General features: G+C 43.3%; 1 protein-coding gene across 2 annotated transcripts in view; it reads left to right on the top strand.

Moving 5' to 3' along the window:
• The window catches only part of LOC126266758 (atrial natriuretic peptide receptor 1-like), a 1,377,759-nt gene that overhangs the window by 848,759 nt on the left and 506,789 nt on the right, over positions 1 to 22,211 (top strand). The window lies entirely within an intron of this gene.

Raw genomic sequence — 22,211 nt, 5'->3', positions numbered from 1 at the left:
ATCGACAATATTCTCAGAATGACAAATCCTTCACTGAGAATGTTGAGTTGACATGTGATGGATTAAGGTAATATTTTCTGTTGCACCTGTAGATGCGGCTATAAATCTTAAAATCGGTGGTTTGGTCAATTAAAATCAAGTTTTACCAGCTGTCAGCAGTAATTTCATTCGTCATACAGTAGAAATGTTAAAGTTAATATTAGTTCACGGAAAGTAGAACGACGAAAAAAGGTTACAATAAGGTAGGCTTAAACTGAGGACTCAGGTAACAATGGGCGCGAGAAAAGGGACGGAATGGGGGGAGAATGATGAAGTGATCGAACACACGTGTTGAAGGTAAAGGGAGTGGAATTATCGTGGCTGATTGAGAAATAGTAACTAGGGGAAAATGTAAGCATTTTCTTCATTGAGAAAGGGAAACTATCGATGTATGTTAAGTTTTAGTTAAAATTTATTGGGCTGACTGAAGAAAGTGGTTATTCACCTTTTTCTTAAATGCAACGGGGCACAGAATTACCAACAGAATGCAGGTTTGAATCTTCAGAAGGCTGAAGAAGGCTGGTGAACACTTTTGTTTTATAGCTTGGATACTGAATAAGTGAGAACTTGTCGCGATTACGATTTTATGACAGGGGCGTGATCTCTGATATCGGGTATTGGGGTGCATGCGCTTTTAAGGGTGTGTATCAGTCTAATTTCAGCTTTCGCCTACACTACAATTACCCACAGAAATCAAAACTGTACACAGGAACAGATGAAATGCTTTATCACTTTCTACCTCCTCATGTGCAGTGTAACGTTATATTGATGCACTCGTATTGGCGCCACTTCCCAGCTATCGGTGGGCTAAAACGTTAGATATACTGAAGAAGGGGCACAGCACTTAACGTGTAAGTAGGCTGTTTAGGTTTTTTTATTGGTAACGCCACGTAGCGCTCTGTATGAAAATCACTGGCTGTGCTGTGTGCAGTCAGTGGCTGGTTGGCATTGTTGTAATTCTCGCCATTGTAGTGTTGGGCAGCTGGATGTTAACAGCGCATAGCGTTGCGCAGTTGGAGGTGAGCCGCCAGCAGTGGTGGACGTGGGGAGAGAGATGGCGGAGTTTTGTAATTTGTAAGACTGGATGTCATGAACTGCTATATATATTATGACTATTAAGGTAAATACATTGTTTGTTCTCTATTAAAATCTTTCATTCGCTAACTATGCCTATCAGTAGTTAGTGCCTTCCGTAGTTTGAATCTTTTATTTAGCTGGCAGTAGTGGCGCTCGCTGTATTGGAGTAGTTTGAGTAACCCAGATTTTTGTGAGGTAAGTGATTTGTGAAACGTATAGGTTAATTTAGTCAGGGCCATTCTCTTGTAGGGATTACTGAAAGTCAGATTGCGTTGCGCTAAAAAGTATTGTGTGTCAGTTTAAGCACAGTCATGTATAATTGTTCTAAGGGGACGTTTCAAACGTTTTCAGCACGAATTGGCTTTTGAAACTGCATCAGGTTGTTACTCGCTTCCTCCACCAGCGAAGCTCTGCCACGGGTCATAAATATGTATCAGGTGAATATTTCGTCTAATAGGTCGCTGTTTTGTAATAAATTTCGCAGGTTGCCTATAAACGCCGTCCACACCATAAACGTCTGCTGGCATTACGGGCGCCCACCGGGATCGCCTTCACAAGAGGCCGGGGAGCTGACGTTAATGTCGATGCCCGGAAATTTACTATCAGTCCGCACCACGCAGCCACTACAACACATCCTAAGAACACCCGCAGTGCGTCGAGGAAGCCTTCCACGTAGACGCTTTGTCACGGTTTCGTTCCCGTTGCGGAGTACGGAGGGATGAAGACTTACAGCTTCGACTGTAAACAAAAAATGTCAGCTAGCCGTAGCAGTACATCGATTACAGAGACTGTCTTGAGAGATCTTCAATAGCTAGTCTCCAATTTTTATGGATCTCCGATGTACAAAACTTAATTACCATGTCACAACCATGGATTTTCTTGTTATGTTTTGATTTGTCGTTCGTGAGGGATATACGAGCACAGTTTTCATACCGCGTATGCAGGAAAATGACATTATCTATATCAGTGGTTCCCAACATCTGCCTTACAGAGGAGTAGGACGTCAAACGGGCCGACTTGGAGCAGGGGAGGCACCACAGGACATTTTAATTTCCACTGTCTACAAATAAATTCATGAAATTTTGTCAGAATGATCAGCAAGGATTCAGGATTCACACTCATAGCAGTGGAAGTTGAAAAACATACGAAAATACATTTTTTACGTGTGAAATTTCATGATTTTTTCACTTAGTATTGGCTGCATTTGTTGCTATAGGCACACCCTTCTTCATAAGTAAGAGAGATTTTTCGATGACTTTTGCACACCATACAAACCAGACTTACAGGTGTACGAAACTCTAGAATTTTCCAAATCTATTAAAAACTGTGGTAAAAATTGAGATAATTAACTATAAAATTTGAGTTATTTCTAAAGATGAAGTTTAAAATGTAACAGCTCATTCATTTTTTTCATAAATTAAATAAATTATAGAGTTTCATACACCTTTAAATATGGTTTGTATGCTGTGCAAATTTCATCAAAGACTCTCTCTTACTTATGAAGAAAAGTGTACCTGTAGTAACAAGTGCAGCCAATGGTAAGAGAAAAATGAAATTTCATAGGTAAAAACATTTTTTTTATATTTTTGAACTTCCACTGCTATAAGTGTGAATCCTGAATCCTTCCTGGTCATGCTAACAAAGTTTTATGAATTTATTTGTGAAAGTATAGAGAGAGGAAATTAAAATGTCTTGTGGTGCCTCTCCTGCTCCAAGTCCGCCCGTCTGATGTCCTGCCCTCCTTAAGTGATGTAGGAAACCATGGAAAACCTAAACATGGACACTGACAGAGGTTTGAACCATCACACTCCCCACTGCGCGTCCATTGTCTTACCATTGCGTCACCTCGTCCAGCTCTGTGGGAAGTATGCAAATTTTGCAGAGAGTCTCTCTTAACTTGACAAACTTTTCAAGATTCGTGTAAGTAAAGGTAATTTACTGTAGGCATTTTATGCAACATCTTACACACAAAGTTTGTCAACTGCTCTCTGTTGTCACGCCATGTCAGAAAGTCAGAGTAGTTCCACACTCGGAGAAGTGAGAGAAGGTGAGAAGATGCAAGGATCTCGCATCACGGATCAGGACAAGCTCCTACTGGAGGAGGTTTGCCGTTGCCCTTCTCCAATCTGTTATGAAGTGTCAAGTATTTATCTGTGTCCATTGAATGACAATGATTAATACTTTATAGCGTAGTCTTGGATCTGTGTTGTTGTGGATGAAGAGAAGAAAGAGGGTGAAACCTGATGCCAGGACGTGGCCTGTTGCTCTGGAATACTACGAAGGAGACCACCAACCTTGAAGTCCCTGTCCGACAGATACTCCACATCAACAGTGTCAAATGGTCTCACTTCATGAGACAGTGCGCAGTACTTTGGAATTTAATCCTCGATATTGGGACAACGACTGGTGATGAAGAACTGAACGCAACCACCTCTCCTCTTCACGCCGACCAAAGATTGGCGGTGAAAATTTTCCGCCACAGTGATTCGAACCGTCGTATCATGAAGTCGAGTTCCAACGCACAAGAGTTAGTTAGAGATCTCAGCCACTGAGGTGGGCTGTTAGATTTTGTTGATTACTGCTATCACAGTATTCCAGGAAATATTAAAGGTGCGGTAATATATCACTGATAGCTACTTACTAGTACGCAGGAAGCAGAAATTTATTTCAAAGAATTTTTCTTAGTAAAATCTTGTCGAGCTTGCACACGCATCAAGTCGTTAAAATTCCTTAAGCTTTACACTGGGGACTTCTCAGCCATTGTCAGGTGCAGACTGATTGCCGTGCCGCCGCGTCCTGCCATTGTCGTGCTGTCCGCTGTGACGTCACTGTGTTTCAGTCATTTGCCAGATGGATCAGTATTTACGTGCGCATCCGCTGAGCCCGCTTGAGCCAAAATAGCGTGGGTGTCGTGGAATGCATTTCGATGTTCATTTTCCAAAGCGCATTCTGTCAAACCTGCTATATCGAAACAGAATACGCGTAAAATCTTCTCGTACCTTATGCAGCATTGCACCACAGTACTCACTGTTCTACAACACAGGAGTCTCACTCATGTGGTTTCTTACATATGCTGCGCGATTACAGTCCCATATCGTCCTCATAAGCCACGTGAAATGTCGTACCAAAACTAACTCACACGACAGCTCATAAAGCCTGTGAAGAACGATATGGGACTCAAAACTCCCGTCGCTTTTGAAATGAAGACCACCTAGTCGTACGTCGAAACAATGTGTAGTTAAATGGTACCAACATCGAGACTGCGCACGCAGAGATAAAGTTGTCAGACTCACTGGGGAACCCGCAGGAATCACTATAGATTCTTTCTGTGTACATTTCTCTTTCCCGTTTCTAATTTATTTTCTGAATGAAAATTATTACTTAAAGTCGTTGGTTCTCGAAACCAGAACGAGCGAGTACTGTGAGGTAATAATTCTCCTCGAATGAATATTCATGTTACATTTGTGTAGTAGCTAATGAATATTAATTTACAGTACCGCATTGTTGTTTAATTAATGGTGCGTACTTTATTTGATGAGGTCGAAATTACATCAAGCAATCGTTGTGGCGAATTAGCCCTCATGAATAATATTTTATGGGCTCACCGACGTAGCAGCGCTTAATGTACAGCTTTTGTGGCAGACCTAAATCTATGAATAAAATATAACTCGCAAACCAGAACAGGTTTGCAAAGACTTTCTCAGATTAATGTCAAAATGAACGGGATCAAGCAGTAAATCTGTACCACCGTCGGGTTACGAAATCCTCTCAACGTTGCGCTAGCTTTCTTTTCGGGGACTACTGCTGTTACAGACGTCTAGATTTGTGCGAAAAACTGCGGGGGTCGGACGGTACAGTCATTAATATTGTTGTAACGGCGATCTGCTTTGTTATATGCATCCCTTGTAGTTTGGTATTCACCTACGTGATACCTGTTAGGACGACGAGTCGTACACAACATTTACAGCTGTCTCACTTGTCCTTGTCTAGATCACGGTTATGTCAGCTTTCGTCAACGCTTCGAAATAAATCTATGTAGTTGAACCAGTGTGGCGGTTGTAATAATGAATCTTAGTTCCCTGTCGACCTTTCTAATAGGGTCTCGCCAGATACGGCGTGAAATAGTTACACACAGCTCTGCCTCGCTCGAAAATCATTGCACACTTGAAGCACTTGTGCTCATTTGTGAATTCCGGACGCAACACGCCACGGTATGTAGAAAGCTACTACATAATTCTTCGGATTCCATAATGGATTTTAAGCTTTATTCCATTGCTTCCAGAAAATAACGAAATACGGAAGGTCCGCCTTTTTACAAGAACAGAATTTTTGTTTTGCTTAAAGCAAAAACGTATTTCACTACAGTTGTGCAGTCCTCATGGTTTGTTTTCTCTTATTAATTCTTAAACATGTACATACGAATTTTATGTAGATTAGGTATATGTTGACGTATTTTTTGTTGTGTATTATTAACAGCGTTTACTTAAGTTTTCTTGTGCTTATTTGTGAATTCCGGACGCAACATAATCTATAACAGCATTTACTTAAGTTTTCCCGTTATCATTGGTGAATTCTGGGCGCAACACACTTTATAAATACCAAACCACACCAAATAGTTTTCCAAACTAAACCCTCACTATATTCTACGTACATCCACAAGCCGTGTTCCACATAAAAACTACAACAAAAATATATTTAGCACGCAAATAAAAACCAAGGGCAGCTCAGGACGGAACATCTACAGAAGTGGTAAGCAACAAAGATGGGTCTTTGCGACTATTTTACCGTAATATATAGATTATCGATTATATTTTAATCAAACATCCAGTTCAGTGATCGCTTTAGACATGTGATTCTATTGGAAGCCGTAGGATGCACATAATGTAACAAAGATAAAGCACATATACAATCTAAATAACAGTTTGTTCGATATCTTTCAGAAACAAAGAATGTAAACCACCAGATATGTCACAACTGTGGTGAAAAATGTTTGAGGATTAAACAAAACAAAAATGTGTTCTTGCAAGAATGAAGACTCTCTTTAATTCATTATTCTTAGGATTCCCATTGGGAATAAGGATCTCCATGTGGCCAATTACACTTTTGCAACCAAGTCGCACCAGACTTTCAATGTGGAGTCCTCCTCATTTACAAATGCAATTTTAGGGTCATCAAACGCGATTTTCAAGGCAGGTGATTAGTCAGTTCAGCTGAAAACACACACGTTGCAGATGTTTATTGTCTTTAGTACTTCGCTGCAAAATCCCTGCTATAGACGGGCACAATGGAGTTACCCAGCTTGTTCCTGAGTTGCAAATTTGTGGACTTGATACGTTCGCACTTGTTACTTGTTGAAATTTTTCCACTTGTTGACTAGATAGATCGTATTTGTAAACGATTGAAGGGAAGTTTACGTTAAGGGGCTTTTATGAGTGCACATATGGTCGCAGTGATGTAACAGTTTTTTATTTCTGACTTAAAGCTTCTAGTTTCTACTTATGGTGATTATTACGGTCTTTCGTGGTGCTGGCGGTTTGGAAGTCACCGCAGAACCACCACAACCTCCACCAACACCACCACCACCATCACCACCACCACCACCACCATCAACAGCATAATGACTATAATCATGATCATTGTCAATATTTGACCAGAGATAGGGCTTTACTTCACGCGTTTCTAAGTTGGTTCACCACTTACTGTCGGTGACTCCACGCCTCTACTCTTTGCGACTGCTTTGGATAACCTTCCCATTCGTTTCGGATGTTGATTCCTTAGTTGCCTATTAACTTGTGTTTTATAACTGACGGCAAAGATATCACTATTTTGATATTGACACATTTCTTTGTTTAACCGTCTATTTCATTTAAATTGCCTGAATTACACTTCGGTTCTCTATTTTTGCTGTTAAATATTTTTGATATCCTTCCTGTAGCTCTGCGTAGAAATGCACCCGAAGTTTTTAAATCCTAGTATTTCTTCCAGAATAATATTGTTATAATATTTCTTTAATGAGCATTTTCTGAACTACCAACGTCAATTGTTCTTTGAGTTCACGTACCGCGACAAATGCAGTCATTTTCTATCAGAAAAAGAGCATTTCAGGATTAACCTGTCTATAATGCACAGATGGCAAGCGCCAGTTTCAGTGTGTGCATGGAAACTATTTTACGAAATTCATTTGTTTCCTATCTACTCTACCGTTCCTGAATGTATCTTATTGTTGCACAAACTTCTGAAGTTCTGACTAATTCATTTTTGATATCCTTCCTGTAGCTCTGCGTAGAAATGCACCCGAAGTTTTTAAATCCTAGTATTTCTTCCAGAATAATATCGTTATAATATTTCTTTAATGTGAAAAGATCTCTGTCACAGTTTCGTGCAGGTGAACACGTAACAAGAGCTTCACTTCTCGTCATGCTCAGGTATTTGAAGCGACGTTGTATAGATCGGGCTGCACTAGGTTTCGAAACTCTGAATAATGATGTAATTTGGTACTCTTCATTGGTGTACCGCCACTGTGTTGAGTGAGGGCAGAGCACACCCGCTTGTTATTTGCGACTTCGGATACATGCAGCCATACCGTTTAGTCTGCTGCACCGTCTCCTGTATTACGTCCCACACCAAACAATGATATTTCATGAACGACCCAAGTGGTGGACTGACGCCATGCTGCTATCAATACAGGAGAGACTGCCTCTTGTCACCGAATACAGTGCCCCAGTTCCTCAGAACTTGCCTGGTGGCGTATCAGTCTCTGCTGTACCAGACGAGTTACAAACAGCCTTGGAAAGAAGTACGAGAAAACCGTTGTATCAAAATTTCTCATCATCAGAAGCACATTGCACTGCTCCCACAGACGCAGTGAGAGTGTATTCACTTACATGGTTGCTCATTAAATAATTATACGTCTTTCAGTTTTTTGTTAGCCGTCTGTAAAAAAAAGTTGACGTGTATTGCTTACTTACACTATCTGATCACTGTGTATTGTGGATCTGATGATTATATGTCTCGAGAGTAGGACCTGGCTGCTTGAAAGGAGTGTTGTCAGAATGGATCGATCTGGAGAGCTCCGTCACTCCGAAAGTGGGTTAGTCATTGCATGTCACCTGACTAACAAATCCATCAGGGACATTTCAATCCTTCTAAAGCTGCCAAAGCCGACTGTTTACTATGTGATTGTGAAGTCAAAACATACATGAACAACCAAGTTAAACTACCTGTGGACTGAGACGGAACCTCGACTTTCCTCCAGACACCAGAAACCAAAACTTTTCGGCTCCTGAGGACGAATAGGCTACCATCCCTCCACAGGTATTGAGACACCTCATTGAAGGTGTCCTCAGCAGAATTGAAGTCCTCATATATGTGAAAGGTGGGTACTGTCCATATTAATGCTTACTGTTAGGTGTCCTGATACTTTTGATCGGATAGTGTACCTACCGGACGCGGTCGTCTGCTGGAAACAGATCGGTGCCATCGTCAGGCGATCACACCAAACATGGTGATGAGCATTTTCTGAACTCCCAACGTCAATTCTTCTGTGAGTTCACGTACCGCGACAAATGCAGTCATTTTCTACCAGAAAAAGAGCATTTCAGGATTAACCTCTCCATAATGCACAGATGGCAAGCGCCAGTTGTTGCAGTGAAACAATAAACACTAAAGAGCCAAAGAATCTGGTACATCTGCCTAATATCGGGTAGGGCCCCTGCGAGCACGCAGAAGTGTACCAACACGACGTAGCATTGACTCGACTAACGTCTGAACTAGAGCTGGAGGGAACTGACACCATGAATCCTGCAGGGCTTTCCATAAATCCGTAAGAGTATGAGGGGGTGGAGACCTCTTCTCAACAGCACGTTCGAAGGTGTCCCAGATATACTCAATAATGTTCATGTCTCAGGAGTTTTGTGGCTAGCAGAAGTGTTTAAACTCTGTAGCAGTTCTGGACGTGTGGGGCCTCACACTGTCCTGCTGCAATTGCCCAAGTCCGTCTGAATGCACAATGGACATGAATGAATGCAGGTGATCAGACAGGATGCTTACGTACGTGTCACCTGTCAGAGTCGTATCTAGACCTACCTGGAGTACCATACCACTCCAACTGCACACGCCCCTCAGCATTGCGGAGCCTCCACCAGCTTGAACAGTCCCTACTGACATGCAGGGTCCATTGATTCATGACCCTGCCCTGCCTCCCTCGTCTGACTCTAGGTCATCGAAAGTGTCCGGACACCCCTATAAATGTACGTTTTTCATATTAGGAGCATTGTTCCGCCACCTACTGTCAGGTACTCCATATCAGCAACCTCAGTAGTCATTAGACATCGTGAGAGAGCAGAATGGGGTGCTCCGCGGAACTCACGGACTTCGAACGTCGACAGGTGATTGGGTGTCACTTGTGTCATACGCCTTGTCGCGAGATTTCCACACTTCTAAACATCCCTATGTTATGGAGACTTTTGAACAACGGGCGTTGCAGACTGCCAGTAAGAGACCAGCCAGATGGTATCGCTATGTCCATGATACGTTCGTAGTATGGACACACGGAGCAGAGGAGTTGGATGCCTTCCTGACACATTTAAACAGCATTAATCCGAAATTCCAATTCACCATGGAGACGGAAAGGAATGGGCAATTGAACTTCCTGGATGTGTCTGTGATTAAACGAGGGACGGAACGTTGGGCCATAAGGTGCATAGAAAGTCCACACATACTGATCGTTATCTACACAAAGAATCAAACCACCACCCTAGACAAAAAAGAGGTGTAATGAAAACTTTGGTAGACAGGGCGTACAAACTTTGTGAACCTGTTTATTTAAAAGATGAGATTGAACATCTGCGCTCAACTTTCGTGAAGAATGGTTATTCTAACAAGGATATAGATCGAGCACTTCGCTCTAGGCAGAGAATACGGAGTTATGTCTCAAACGGTCTACGCTTTGATCGATTCCTGGGAGACCAGTAGAAGTTTCCGAAGCACATCTGGAGGCATTCTGTAATCTGTGGACATTCAGAGTGTTGATGAAACACAGAAATTGCATCGGGATTGAATACAACAGGCACCATGCGGACTTTTCTCCATGGGAGTAATGTCTCAAACTGTCTACGCTTTGATCGATTCCTGGGAGACCAGTAGTAGTTTCCGAAGCACATCTGGAGTCATTCTGTAATCTGTGGACCTTCAGAGTGTTGATGACACAGAAATTGCATCGGGATTGAATACAACAGGCACCATGCGGACTTTTCTCCATGGGAGTAATGTCACAAACTGTCTACGCTTTGATCGATTCCTGGGAGACCAGTAGTAGTTTCCGAAGCACATCTGGAGGCTTCCTGTAATCTGTGGACGTTCAGAGTGTTGATGAAACACAGAAATTGCATCGGGATTGAATACAACAGGCACCATGCGGACTTTTCTCAATGGGAGTAATGTCTCAAACTGTCTACGCTTTGATCGATTCCTGTGAGACTAGCAGTAGTTTCCGAAGCACATCTGGAGGCATACTGTAATCTGTGGACGTTCAGAGTGTTGATGAAACACAGAAATTGCATCGGGATTGAATACAACAAGCACCATGCGGACTTTTCTCCATGGGAGTAATGTCTCAAACTGTCTATGCTTTGATCGATTCCTGTGAGACCAGTAGTAGTTTCCGAAGCAGTGGTCCAAGGGCAAAGTTTTTCTTCCGTTCATTAGTAAGGTCACAGACCGCATTGGGAAAGTTTTAGGCAAGTATGGGGTGGAAACTATTTTCAGACCCACGAGGAAAATAAAAGAATTTTTAAGGTCGGCAAAAGATGTACGACGCCCTTTGGCTACACAGGGGGTATATAAAATTCCTTGTAGTTGTGGACAGGTTTACATCGGTACCACAAAGAGAAGTGTGAACACCCGTCTTGTTGAACATGAGAGGAATTGCCGCCTGGGTCACACGGATAAATCGGCCGTAGCGGAACATGTTTACCAGGAAGGTGATCATGAAATAAAATTCAGCGAGACGAGCATCATATCATAAACCTCGCATTATTATGCACGCTTGTATAGAAAGGCTATCGAGATTGATAAACATCGTAATAATTGTAACAGGAAAGACGAAGGTGTTAAACTGGATAAAATTTGGATGTCAGCGTTTCACCGCAAGCGTGACGATCGATTACTTTCGATCGAGAATGGTGGCATTACCAAAGACAATCTCATAGCCGACGCCACGTGATGGGCAATGGCGCCCTCTGTACTGCCTATATAATCAGCGTTTCCTCGAGTTCTCTTCGCAGTTCGCCGCTTTACCTCCGAGGATGTCTCCCGCAGTCGGAGACGAAACGTCAGGAGAGAGTTTTATACTTCGACCACGGCCTATCAGCCCGGAAGTTTTAAGTGAAGACAATACCGGCCGTGAAAGCTTACATTGTACGACCTAGGTCCACTGTTTCCGATGTGGTAGTGAAGTGAAAGCGTGAAGGGAAACTGACAGCACAAAAGCGTCCAGGGTGACATCTTCTGGTGACTGACAGAGACCGCCGACAGTTGAAGAAGGTCGTAATGTGTAATAGGCAGACATGTATCCAGACCGTCACAGTAATTCCAAACTGCATCAGGGCCCACTGCGAGTACCATGACAGTTAGGCGGGAGACGAGAAAACTTGGATTTGACGGTCGAACGGCTGCTCATAAGCCACCCATCACGCCGGTAAATGCCAAACGACGCCCCGCTTGGTGTAAAGAGTGTTAACATTGGACGACTGAACTGTGGAAAAACGTTGTATGCAGTGACGAATCACGGTACACAATGTGGCGATCCGGTGTCAGGATGGGCGTATGGCGAATGCCCGGTGGGCGTCATCTGCCAACGTGAGTAGTTGCAACAGTAAAGTTCGGAAGAGGTAGTGTTACGGCGTGGTCGTGTTTTTCATGGAAGGTCTTGCACCCCTTGTTATTTTACGTGGAACTATCACAGCACAGGCCTACATTGATGTTTTATGCATCTTCGTGCTTCCCGCTGTTGAAGAGCAATTCGGAGATGGTGATTGCATCTTTCAACACGATCAAGCACCTGCTCATAATGCACGGCCTATGGCGGAGCTGTAACAAGACAATGACATCCCTATAATGAACTGGCCTGCACACACTCTTGACCTGAATCCTATAGAATACCTTTGGGATGTTTCGGAACGCCGTCTTCGTGCCAGGCCTCACCGACCGACATCGATACCTCTCCTCCGTGCAGCACTCCGTGAAGAATGTGCTGCCATTACCTAAGAAATTTTCCAGCACGTGATTGACCGTATGCCTGCGAGAGCGGAAGCTGTCACAAGGCTAAGGGCAGGCCAATACCATACTGAATTCCAACATTACCGATGGAGGGCGCCACATTCAGACAGGTGTCCGGATACTTTTGATCACATATTGTATCTCCCGAAGTGACTGTGGCTTACAATCAGTTGTTCTTTCCATGTGTCGTTTGTGAGTCGAACAGGGGGGGGGGGGGGGGGGGAGGGGAGTGACTTGATGTGGTAACACATGTACCCTCCGCCACATACCGTGATGCTACGTGCGGACAACGGATGCAGATGTAGGCAAATCAGTTATGTAACGCAGACGCCAGTAAGGTTTCTTAGAAGAAAACTCGCTTGTGTCCTTACCTTCCTTCCTCAAGCGGAGCTTATACTCCATCTCCATTGACATCTCGTCGAAGGCAAGTTAGATCCCAATTTTCCTACCTCCCGTCCGTTTTATGGCCCTCTGAAGCCATGTGCTGATAAGAAAAGGCCTCTACCCCAAGACCCAGAGCGGTAAGGAGGATTCGCTGCCGAAAGGTCGAAGTAAAGTGCAGGTCACTGTCGCCATTCTGGAAAATTGGCCTTCCAACGGGCCCTTTTTCAAGACCTTCTTCTTAAGGTGGTATGAGAGTGCCACACGATCTAGGTTACCATTAAAGTCGTCTTCCTGAATGGGAGCCGCTATTCTCTTTGAAGTAGCCCGTCGCTTGCCCTGATGAGGTCGCGCGAAACGCGTTGCATAACCCTATGTTTATTAATACTGGCTACCTAACCCGTTTCCTCCACCTGGCCGCAAACATTTCTCTACAGAGGCGTATATGGAATTAAAATTTTTCGGTAATATAGGTCCTAGGTTATTTTTTTGTACAAATGTGCTCTAAATTTTTATTTCTTATTTATTTTTAAGGCTACAAGGATTTAAAACTGCAATATTATTAATCCCTATTACAAATAAGGAATATCATAATTTCACATTCTGTACATGTGAAATTTTATATTGTTAAAATATAACCCACCTTAATAACTAGGGGACAGGTCATTTGTAAAAGGCATCTGCAGATAAATAAATAAATAAATGTCAGGTCTGTTATAGTCTAGCGGTGATATGAATTTCTGGAATATTATTCTGCGCTCCGTGTGGAGTCAAATCTTCTGAAACGTACGAGTTTTTTGCAGACATCTTCTCCGCCATAGACAAGTGAGCAAGTTGCCTTCGATCGCCAATGTGTGGCATTGTTTCCGTCTCATCTCCACCACACCCCAAATAACAGTGTTCCATTCACAGCTTTCCTTTCGAAGTCATGCACACAGGTGCGACATAACCCACATGCACTGGACCCGCATTCCGAAGGACGACGGTTCAATTCCGCGTCCGGCCAGCCTGATTTAGGTTTTCCGTGATTTCCCTAAATCGCTCCAGGCAAATGCCGGGATGTTTCCTTTGAAAGGGCACAGCCTACGTCCCTCCCCGTCCTTCCTTAATCCGATGTTACCGATGACCCTTGCTGTCTGGTCTCTTCCCCCAAACAACCCAACCCCAACATAACCAACATATCGTAGGAAAGCAACAGAAAAAGATGTATTACACGAAAATACTGTAGAATATCTTTTATTGTTGTAACGTTCAGGATAATACGTATTATTCAGTCAGAGCCTCTTCTTTGAGCACTTTATCCATACACCTTTCTCCAATAGCACTTACGAAACGTCCCCTTTTGAAAATTATAAATAACTGTGCTGCTAAAACCTCTACGTTATTTGATTTTCAAACAGCTGAGCAAAACTGAACGTACTGAGACAAAGGAATGATCAGAAACATCACTAAACTGACACACAATATTTTAGCGCAACGCAATCTGACTTTCAATAATCCCTACAAAAGAATGGCCCTGACTAACCATAACCTATACCTTTCATTATTGACTTACCTCGCTAAAATCTTCGTTACTCGAACTACTGCAATACAGCGAGAACCAATACTGCCAGCCAAATAAAAGATTCTAAGTACGGAAGGCACTAACTACTGATGGGCATAGTCAGCTTATGAATGATTTTGATAGAAAACAAACAATATCACACTGTAGGACACGATTTTCTTTATTTTTACACTCAGTGTACAGAAGAGGAAGTATAGAACATATGTTACGCTTATGGTTCTCAGAAGACAGTGAAAGCAGTATAGGTTGCGCTGCAGAAGCGGAAGAAAATGTCGAAGTAGTTGGCCAGACTTCTTCAGTAAGAGCATAGTCGTTAGAATATTCGTATCAGCCATTATTGTTAAAAAATGAGTGGTGTGTATTCAGTGAATTCGAAGAAAAAGTCCTCTCAGTTTTTCCAATATTTCTCTCTGTGTATAAATAGCGAAAGAAATAAACGTAGGTTGCGAAAACAGCGACTGTGGAAACACAGTTTGCTCTGTTCTGAAAGCGGAAGAAAACGGCGCCCAAGATGATACGGAGTTATTTGACTTCCAGAAGGTTGTCGATACAGTTCTGCAATGTCATCTAATGCACGATATCAGAGCACACTGAATATTAGGTCAGCTGTGTTACTGGACTGAAGAGTTTCTAGGAAACGGAACACTGCATGTCTTTCGCAACGGAGAGAAATCATCACGCGTGAAAGTAATTTCGGAGGCACCTGAAGGGATGTTTCTGGACAATTACTTTTGACATTGTATATAAATGGCCTAATGAATAACATCTGAAGCTCCATGCGGCTTTTCGCGGATGATGTTGTTTTATGCAGAGCAGTCGCAAAGCTAGAAAACTGTACCGACATGAAGATATAAATGCAGCGCATCAGCGGCTGGTACGGGAATTGCCGGCTGACCTTCAAAATAAACAAATCTAACATACTGCCAAAGCGTAGACAGAAGGTCTCTTTATTGTCTGATTACGCAATTGCAGAACAATAAAATGGCTCTAAGCACTATGGGACTTAACATCTTCGGTCATTAGTCCCCTAGACTTAGAACTACTCAAACCTAACTAACCTAAGGACATCAACACACATCCATGCCCGAGGCAGGATTCGAACCTGCGACCGTAGCAGCCGCGTGGTTCCGGAGTGAAGCGCCTAGAACCGCTCGGCCACATCGGCCGGCCGCAGAACAATCAATGGAAGCAGTTACTCCCGTAAAATATCCAAGAGCATGCATACGGAGCGATTTGAAGTGAAACAATCACATAAAACTCATTGCAAGTACGGCATATGCCGAACTGAGATTCATTACAAGGATCCTCAGGAAGTCCATCCTCAAAGGGTGTAGCTTACAAAACTCTCATTCGACCAATACTTAATTAGTGGTTGTTAGTCTCAGATCTGTACCAGTTTGGACTGGCAAAGGGAATAGAGAAGATCCAAATAGGAGCAGCAAGTTTTGTTACAGGTTCATTTAGTAAGTGCGAAAGTATCATGGAGATGCTCGACCAACACCAATGGCAGATACAGCAAGAGAGGCGTTGTGCATGACGGCATGGTCTACTGGTAAAATTCCAAGAGCGTGCGTTCCTACAGGAGAGGATCAATGTACTGGTTCCTGCTACGTATATCTCGTGAAATGACCGTTAATTTGAAGTTAGAGAGATTGTATCTTACACGGAAGTTACCAACATACGTTCTTCCCGCGAACCATTCGAAAAAGGAGCAGAAGTACCCTGTGCCACACACCGCATCGTGCCTTGCAGTGTACAGATGCCGATGCAGAAGCTTACACTGAACGCAGTAACAATAGTGACTCTGCTGATCAAATTAGATACTGTTGTCCGGCGGCAGCGCCGCAGCTGCCTGGTCTGTGCGTGATGGAGAAGTTGATCCTGAAAAGCTCTTACTTTTGATGAAGCATCGCTGCATTTAACGGGGTACGTGAACACACAAGACTATCGACGTTGAACTTCTGAAAATCGTAATCAGCAGAGACTGGAAGTTTTGGTAGATTTCCCATTTTAAATGTGTTAAATGGATCTTCAATTTGAACGTGAATCTGCAGGATTTACTTCTTTGTGGTCGAAACACTGAGTTTTATGTTAGACTTTTCTGCCTTTTTGAACTACTTGCCTAACTGCCGAAATGAATGCCTATTGTTGATTATTTATTCCTTTATTGTTAAAACAACTGAGACCGCCCCTCAATGAATAAGCACTAATTATTTCTTGCGCTTACTTGGCTTCCTATCGTTCTTACTTTCTTCAAAAGCTTGAAATAAAAAGAAGTAAGTTCGTCAATTAATACAATACGAATTACTGGATCGAATTTTTCCTACTACACTCCTGGAAATTGAAATAAGAACACCGTGAATTCATTGTTCCAGGAAGGGGAAACTTTATTGACACATTCCTGGGGTCAGATACATCACATGATCACACTGACAGAACCACAGGCACATAGACACAGGCAACAGAGCATGCACAATGTCGGCACTAGTACAGTGTATATCCACCTTTCGCAGCAATGCAGGCTGCTATTGTCCCATGGAGACGATTGTAGACATGCTGGGTGTAGTCCTGTGGAACGGCTTGCCATGCCATTTCCACCTGGCGCAGTCAATTGGACCAGCGTTCGTGCTGGACGTGCAGACCTCGTGAGACGACGCTTCATCCAGTCCCAAACATGCTCAATGGGGGACAGATCCGGAGATATTGCTGGCCAGGGTAGTTGACTTACACCTTCTAGAGCACGTTGGGTGGCACGGGATACATGCGGCTGTTGGAACAGCAAGTTCCCTTGCCAGTCTAGGAATGGTAGAACGATGGGTTCGATGACGGTTTGGATGTACCGTGCACTATTCAATGTCCCCTCAACGATCACCAGAGGTGTACGGCCAGTGTAGGAGATCGCTCCCCACACCATGATGCCGTGTGTTGGCACTGTGTGCCTCGGTTGTATGCAGTCCTGATTGTGGCGCTCACCTGCACGGCGCCAAACACGCATACGACCATCATTGGCACCAAGGCAGAAGCGACTCTCATCGCTGAAGACGACACGTCTCCATTCGTCCCTCCATTCACGCCTGTCGCGACACCACTGGAGGCGGGCTGCACGATGTTGGGGCGTGAGCGGAAGACGGCCTAACGGTGTGCGGGACCGTAGCCCAGCTTCATGGAGACGGTTGCGAATGGACCTCGCCGATACCCCAGGAGCAACAGTGTCCCTAATTTGCTGGGAAGTGGCGGTGCGGTCCCCTACGGCACTGCGTAGGATCCTACGGTCTTGGCGTGCATCCGTGCGTCGCTGCGGTCCGGTCCCAGGTCGACGGGCACGTGCACCTTTCGCCGACCACTGGCGACAACATCGATGTACTGTGGAGACCTCACGCCCCACGTGTTGAGCAAACCGGCGGTACGTCCACCCGGCCTCCCGCATGCCCACTATACGCCCTCGCTCAAAGTCCGTCAACTGCACATACGGTTCACGACCACGCTGTCGCGACATGCTACCAGTGTTAAAGACTGCGATGGAGCTCCGTATGCCACGGCAAACTGGGTGACACTGACGGCGGCGGTGCACAAATGCTGCGCAGCTAGCGCCATTCGACGGCCAACACCGCGGTTCCTGGTGTGTCCGCTGTGCCGTGCGTGTGATCATTGCTTGTACAGCCCTCTCGCAGTGTCCGGAGCAAGTATGGTGGGTCTGACACACCGGTGTCAATGTGTTCTTTTTTCCATTTCCAGGAGTGTATATCTGATAAGGGTTTAAAGGATGTACTGCCCGCATCTCGTGGTCGTGCGATAGCGTTCTCGCTTCCAGCGCCCGGGTTCCCGGGTTCGATTCCCGGCAGGGTCAGGGATTTTCTCTGCCTCGTGATGGCTGGGTGTTGTGTGTTGTCCTTAGGTTAGTTAGGTTTAAGTAGTTCTAAGTTCTAGGGGACTGATGACCATAGCTGTTAAGTCCCATAGTGCTCAGAGCCATTTGAACCATTTTGAAAGTATGTACTACCATAATTATTTTAGAAAAACAACACTTTGGTGAAAAGTCGTAGCGTTACTTCATGCAGGACATTGCGAGAACAGCCACCGTATTGGGCTGTGGTTTTGATGATAGGACAGTTCCTTTTCAGATTGATGTTATTTTAACTCATTTCTTACTAACAACTGAAATCACATCTTATTTCTGAGCGTAGTACTTGTTTGCAAATCACCATGGATTTGCTTCAATATTAATTTTCAGTTTAGTACCAGTTGCTGTAATACAGTTTATGGCTGGTTCTACTATCGTCATCATACATTTCGCGTGTGGACCGCTAAGATAAGGTACGAGAAATTAGGGCTCATACGACGGCATAGAGGTAGTTGTTTTTCCCTCGCTCTATTTTCTAGAGGAATAGGAAAGGAAATGACTGACTGTTGGCGGCATAAGATACCCTCTGCCACGCACCGAACGGTGGATTGCGGAGTATGTATACTGTTGTATACTGCAATTGAATACTACCGCCGAGGAAGACTCAGAGAGTACTACTATACAGTCTTTCAACTTTTTTTAACTGTTGATTATTGTGCATGAATATTTTCACGTAAATAAATCCGGGTGTTGAAGTCATATATTGCGTAATACAGTTGTTGCCTACGTAGTTTAACTAAGGTAAATTGATTACTTCGGTTTCCTCTATTACGCACTGCAGACTTCATACGTGTCTCTCGCAGCTTCCAATCAATTACAGAATGACATTATAGTCAACATAGCATCAAGTATCGTTCACATCAAGATTCAGCTACCCTTATGCGGGTTCTTCGTCTCTTCTTGAATTTCAACGAAAGCTTTATAAAATGGTTTATTCGGCACAATTATTGCCTTAATACTTGGGCCAATCTCGTTAGGACTTGAAATGATGCTACATCCTTTAGTATCCTGCCGATACGGTATGTATAAATGGTTGCCATTTTCTACGACAGGCAATGTACATGATACACTCGAGAATACTAATTCCATCAGCATCAGCAGACAGAAAAATCAGACGCCTACATCCAGGTGACAACTTCCAGGGTCAACAAAAATCTGACCTTCGATATTCCATATAATTATTAACCAAATATAAAAATTTAAGTTACTGTCGTAATTTACTTACTAAGATGAGTAATTATGCGTTAAAAATTTAACACAGTAACTCAAACATTAAATTTAGAAGCTGCATGTGTATCTATAAGCAGAGTAACTCAAGGCACGGTAATTATCCAGAAGATATTCATCCAGTATTTGAGAATGCTAGCACTTAGAGATTTCCAGAAACCTTTACACACGATTCGAAACCACTATGACAAGTTTCTTCACTGGCTCCCTCCGCAAAATAATGACTGGAAAAATGTTTATCACTTACGTCGTTTAAAACGGGGTAAAGCCTCAGCATCGGAAACGACGCATTAATTTAGTACTTCTTTAGTATGTCTCTTTTTGCGTCGCATTCTGCAGACTGTATCCCCTTATACCGCTGAATGTATCTGGAAAATTATATGACTGTACTTACGACACGTAGTTGAGCAGATGTGATGTCATAAAAATGGAGAAGCGTAAAAAACTAGATTTTCTTAAGACGGGGCACAAATAAAACAGTCTGTAGTCGCCCAGCGCTTGATAAAAAAAGCACTTAACGGCGTCCAACAAACTTTAAACATAATTTCAAACATTTCCAAAACTTTTTCTCGCTTAAGACAGACGGCTGTTTTATACGTGATAGTTTGGTTGATTAAAGAACCGTGGTTGGGAAAGTTACTGGTTTACATCTAACATATAATGCGAAGCAGAATCCTATTAATGTTCGAGACACCAGTTCCATTATTTTATGTTCTGGAAATGAGAAGTACATGAAAATAATTCCACACGAAATTAAATGAATTATTTAGTTTCGTATTGTTTGTTAAAATGTTTAGTTCGTGTTTAGTTCGTAATCCAGTTGGAAAATTGCGTTTGCGAATCTGCTGGGGAGACCAAAAGAGCCCAGAACATTGGATAGCTGCCAAAAACAATATGGCTCACATGCAGTTACTAGTGTAAGAGCGCTCCGTAAATTAGTTTTAGTTGTAATCGTGAAGTGACAGGAAAAGACAGGCTTGGGTAGCGATTTATGTTTACCTAACCAGGCGTACGCTTAATAGTTGCGTAATAAATTGTAGGGTTTTCGTTATCACATTCTGTGTCGATTATGTGTTTTACGTACTCAAGGATAATGCGCTGTGGTGTTCATAAAGTCATTCGCAAGAGTACAGGCATATAAAATGACAAGCAGTTTCTTTTTTTTTTTTTTTTTTTTTGGATGTCATCTTAGAGAAAGTAACAAGGGAATTTGGGAAACAGGAATGGGCCGGAATACAGATAGAAGATCCAACGAAGAGCGGCTAGTTCGTCGCGGGGTCGTTTAGTTGACGGGAGAGGATATGCTCAAAGAACTCCATTGGCAGACGTTGCAAGAGAGGCATTATGCATCACGTAGAGATTTACTATTGGAATTTCGAGAGAACATTTTCCGGGAAGAGTTGCAAAATTGCAAGAAACGGTGATCGGCGGTAAAGAGTATGCATAAATTAAAGCTGTGGTTTCACCGTCAGTCAGTACTGAGGTATCGATGTATCATTATGAGCTGCACTGTAGCGACGTCTTTGCGAGTTTATTAAAGAAAGCGCCAGATTCCATGAGTTGTCCAGGCTGAAACATCTACTCTGTTAATTAAGTTCTTCACCAAACGACTTTCAGTTTCTGCTTTAACAACTGAATCCCAGAAAGATAACGTGGACGTCAGAATTTTGACATTTTCGTACTGCATAGAGTGACGGGTTCCACGGGTGCTACAGCCCAATAAATCAGCAAACCTTTCATAGAGACACTTGCGCACGTGTCGTGTATGGACCAACATTGTCCTGCTGGAAACTGACACCCCAACATGGTCACATGAGTGATAACACATAGTGTGGAATGATACAAAATGTTGCGGGGAGTCCGTTATTTGTTCCCAGGTGACAGTTGCAGATCCTAAGAGGTTAAGATGTGCCGGTCACACAGTACGGCGATTCTCCCATCTCCGTGGTGGTGGTCGGACGTGGTTGACTGGAAGCTCCACAACGAGTATGTCTGGCCTCACGTACTTGTCCAGTCCAGCATCAGGCCACCGCCACATTCGAATGTCCCAAAAATCAGGATACTGCATGACAGGACCAGCCGATCAAACGGAGGAAGCCTACAATGAGGCTACGCTCAAACTCTGCCAATAGCGGATTTTTGACGTTGTCTCACACGAGTACACGACTTATCCGTGTTCTTCTACATCTGCCTCTACATCTACATACATACTCCGCAATCGACCATACGGTGCGTGGCGGAGGGTACCACATACCACAACTAGCATCTTCTCTCCCTGTTCCACTCCCAAACAGAACGAGGGAAAAATGACTGCCTATATGCCTCTGTACGAGCCCTAATCTCTCTTATCTTATCTTTGTGGTCTTTCCGCGAAATATAAGTTGGTGGCAGTAAAATTGTACTGCAATCAGCCTCAAATATATATTCTCTTATGAAATTGTTTGTTAATAATCCAACCCAGCCCAAAAGTAATAGCAGTGTGCATATCCATAACACCAGGAGAAAGGATGATCTTCACTATGGAGGGTTAAATCTGACTTTGGCAAAGAAAGGGGTAAATTATGTTGCCACAGAAGTCTTTGGTCACCTAACAAACAGCATCAAAAGCCTGACAGATATCCAACTAACATTTAAAAATAAATTAAAAGAATTTCTAGATGACAACTCCTTCTTCTCATTGGCTGAATTTTTAGATATAAAATAAAGGAAAAAAAAACATCAACTTAAACATTAGTGTCATGCAAT

Source organism: Schistocerca gregaria, chromosome 4 (genome assembly GCF_023897955.1).
Source record: "Schistocerca gregaria isolate iqSchGreg1 chromosome 4, iqSchGreg1.2, whole genome shotgun sequence".
Taxonomy (NCBI): Eukaryota; Metazoa; Arthropoda; class Insecta; order Orthoptera; family Acrididae; genus Schistocerca; species Schistocerca gregaria.
This window is presented reverse-complemented; position numbering and strand designations above follow the sequence as displayed.